The 3,752-nt window shown below is 38.2% G+C and overlaps 1 pseudogene; it reads left to right on the top strand.

Moving 5' to 3' along the window:
* Nucleotides 1-872: 872 nt before the first annotated feature.
* On the top strand, nt 873-1,726 carry LOC146891966 (putative vomeronasal receptor-like protein 4; annotated as a pseudogene).
* The last annotated feature ends 2,026 nt before the right edge of the window (nt 1,727-3,752 follow it).

Genomic DNA, 3,752 nt, shown 5'->3' with positions numbered 1-3,752 from the left:
TAAATTACTGCGTTTACAGATGGCCAGAAGTCTTTCCCTAGGATCAGAGATCTCTGCTACCCCCTGTTGTAGAAAGCAACACAAGGTTCTGCTAGCCACCATCCCTAGCTGCAGCCTGGCAGTTACATGAAAAATTTCAAGTTATTTTTTGATGATTCAGCTTTAACTGTAGGGCTCTATATGAAAAGGTTGTGCAATTGGACTTGACATTGAGAACTACTTTAAAAAAAAACCAGTAAATACTCATATGGAGTGAAATCACAGAATGATCAACATAAAAACTTTAAAAATGTTAGGATGTAGAAATTGAAGTTATAGGGCTTAGAAGTCAAGTGCAAATCTCGAAATTGTTACACTAATTGAGAGGAAAATAAAAACAGAACCTTTGTCTTTGAAATTCAGTGGGAAAATATGATAAAATAGAGAGAGAGAGAGAGAGAGAGAGAGAGAGAGAGAGAGAGAGAGAGAGAGAGAGATTTTGTTTGGGGAAATTTATAGTTCATTTCTGTTATGATGAGAATTTTCTATGCTAATCCCAGCATGTGGACAGACAGACACATACACACAGAGACACACACAAAAAATTCACATTTTAACAAGTCAATTTGATAGTGTAGAGCTCAAACATATCTCCTTTAAAACTTTAGGGTTTTATCCCAGTTACCAAGCTCACTTGCCAGAGCACACACATAACTCAGAGTCCGCAGGGAAGAGGAGGAGTTCAGGACCCAGTCTACATCAGCACATGTGTCCATCTCTGACTCTCGTATACCAGAAAATGCTATTATGAAAAATGTTTTTCTGATAAATGTCTAGCATTACTGATGCTCTATGGAAAAAACCTCTTTGTATCCCGAATACAAGATTTTCTACCCAGGAAGGAAGAAATGTTTTTGAAATTTTTTAAGCAAATAGTTTTCCTCTTTATGACTGTGTTTGGAACTCTGGGAAACATTTCTGTCTCTGTGAATTATATGTTCAGTTGGTGGGGAGGTCCTGATAAGAAACCCGTGCACCTTATTCTCATCCACTTGGCTTTCACAAACATCATAATCCTTCTTGCAAACGGATTGCCAAAGACAATGGCAACTTTTGGCTTGAGAAACTTCCTAGATGACATTGGATGTAAGATCATCTCTTACCTGCCAAGGGTTTCCCGTGGGGTCTCCATCTGCACCAGCAGTCTCCTCACTGTGGTCCAGGCCATCACCATCAGTCCCAGAGCATCTGGGTGGAAGAGGTTCAGACCAAAGTCTGCATGGCACATCCTTCCATTCTTTTTATTCTTTTGGATACTCAACGCTTTAATAGGTATGAACCTAATCCATTCCATCACAAGTATAAGCCTGAATATATCAGAGCTTAAGAATGGGGACAACTATTGTTATTTTATGCTAGAAAGTCAGAAAACAAAATGGATTGTTCTCCCTTTCATGGTCCTGAGAGATGCTGTGTTTCAGGGAGCCATGGGAGGGGCCAGTGGCTACATGGTACTTCTTCTCCACAAGCACCACCAGCATGTCCTCTACCTTCAGAACTCCAAGCTTCTCTACAGAACCCCCCCTGAGCTGAGAGCTGCTCAGAGTGTCCTCCTTCTGATGCTCTGTTTTGTTTTCTTCTATTGGACTGACTGTGCTGTTTCTCTATTTTTAAGTCTCTTTTTAGCAAATAATCCCTTGATGGTAAATATTCAAGATTTTTTAACCCTTGGTTATGCAACTTTTAGCCCCATTGTGTTGATTCACAGGGAAGGACTTCTTCCCGAGTGTTGTCATGCTCAGCGGGAAAAATTGAGAAACTATATATTTTATTTTTCTATTAAATCAGTGTGAAAGAGCTCTCAGTCCTGTAATATTGTAGACAAAACTCTCCCAAATCAGTTTAAGTATGCGTCTATTCTCAAACAGTCTGCTGACTGAGCCTTATGCTGAGGGAGAGATCTTACTAAATTACAGTGATAAGTGAAACCTTATTCTCCACTTTTCTTCATTTTGGAAGAGATTTTTTTTTACAATTCCTGTATTTGTATTGTGTATCAATAATTTACCAATGTTATGTCCTTGTGTCCTTCTAGCATATCAGTGCCTGGCTCCTATAAGATTAGAAGAGATTGTCAAATGTCCTGTGACTGACTGGAGCTAGAGAGTTTGTTCTGTACCATTTGGTTGCTAGGAATTGAACCTGGGTCCTCTGGAAGACAAGCCAGTCCTCTCAATTACTGAGCCATGTCTCCAGCACAGAGAGAATGGTCTTATTTATATTTTGTAAAACTGATTTTCCTATTACCGTTACTGGAAGCACACTGATGAATTTTTATAAAAGGATGTTGTGCATTGGTTTTCTGGCTGCTCAGACAGGAACAATCACAGAGAAACTATACTAATTGCAACACTCTTTCCCTGATGGCTCATATGGATTTCTAACTAGCTCTTACATCTTAAATGTATCCATTTCTATCAATCACCATGAGGGTGTGGCCTTCTGGTATGGTTCTGGTGTCTTTCTCCTCCAGTAACTACATAGCAACTGCCTGACTCTGTCTTCTTTCTTCCTTCGTTCTGTTTAGTTTTCCTGTTTAGCTCTATTCTGCCCGGCCATTTAACAAAGCAGTTTCTTTTTAAACCAACGGTAATAAACCATATTCCCAGAAAACAGAGGGGAATTTTCAGGTCAAATTTGTCAAATTTTGTCAATTTCATAGTGATTTGATCATGTTATTCAAAGAAATCCATATCTTTGACCTGATGCTGTTCTTGATAAATGTTAGTTTAGCTATGCTGCAAGCTGCATCATAGATTTTTCAAAGTGTCTGCGTGTTTCCATCTGTAGAAAATATGTGAAAAAATGATATGAACTACGTCCACTTCCTGGACTCCCGTGCACCAGTAACTAAACTTAAATGCACTGAAATGTTTCTGTGGTGTTATATTATGAAGGTTCTCTGCAGGAATTAAGATTGTCCATATAATTTAAACTGGATAAGGAATAAAAGTTTCATTTTATCCATCTACAGTTTGTATGTTGATTAAAAATATGGATTTGCCAATTTGCAAGATTGATATGCAGTGTGACTGAAACAGACTGAGGCTTCTTAGCAGTTGCCCTTTGTTAATGCCTGGTTGCTCTCCACAACACTATCCAGCTGTTTGTCATCAAAGAGCTGCAAAAGGATCTCATTCTACATCTGTTTAAGTGAAGGATTCACTGCTTGGTTTCTTAACTTAGATCCACACAATAAGATATCGACATGGTTCTAACAATCTGATAGATGCATTCTGAAAAATAATAATTGATGTAATCATTGAAAATGAAATTGTAAAATCACTAGAGGTAGTTTAATGCCTTATTATTAAAAACTGTTCTGTCATATTTGACTAAACACCTCTAACATTTTGGGTGCATTATGGCTCTACTTTATAATGGTGTATATATTTGTATAACTTGCTTGGTTGCACTGTATATAGAAAACATTTAATTAAGTGATGTGTATTGTATTGTGATACAGATTATTAAATAGCTTGTTTTTCAAATATAAAATTTATTTTATATATGTGTTTCTGTGTTAGTGTATGTCACATTTGCACAGGTCCCACACAGACTGGAAGAGGGCACTGACCACAGGGAGCTAGAGCTACAGGCAGTCATGAGTCCTAGATGTGAGTGCTGGCTAAGGAACCAGGGTTCTCTGCACGCAGAACAGGTCTATTGACCATCCTGCAGATCCTTCTCACATCTCATAAAATGTGACTTGT

The sequence above is a fragment of the Myodes glareolus genome, chromosome 14 (assembly GCF_982192425.1).
Source record: "Myodes glareolus chromosome 14, mMyoGla1.1, whole genome shotgun sequence".
Taxonomy (NCBI): domain Eukaryota; kingdom Metazoa; phylum Chordata; class Mammalia; order Rodentia; family Cricetidae; genus Myodes; species Myodes glareolus.
Note: the sequence above shows the minus strand (reverse complement) of the source record. Positions and strands in the feature narration are given on the sequence as shown.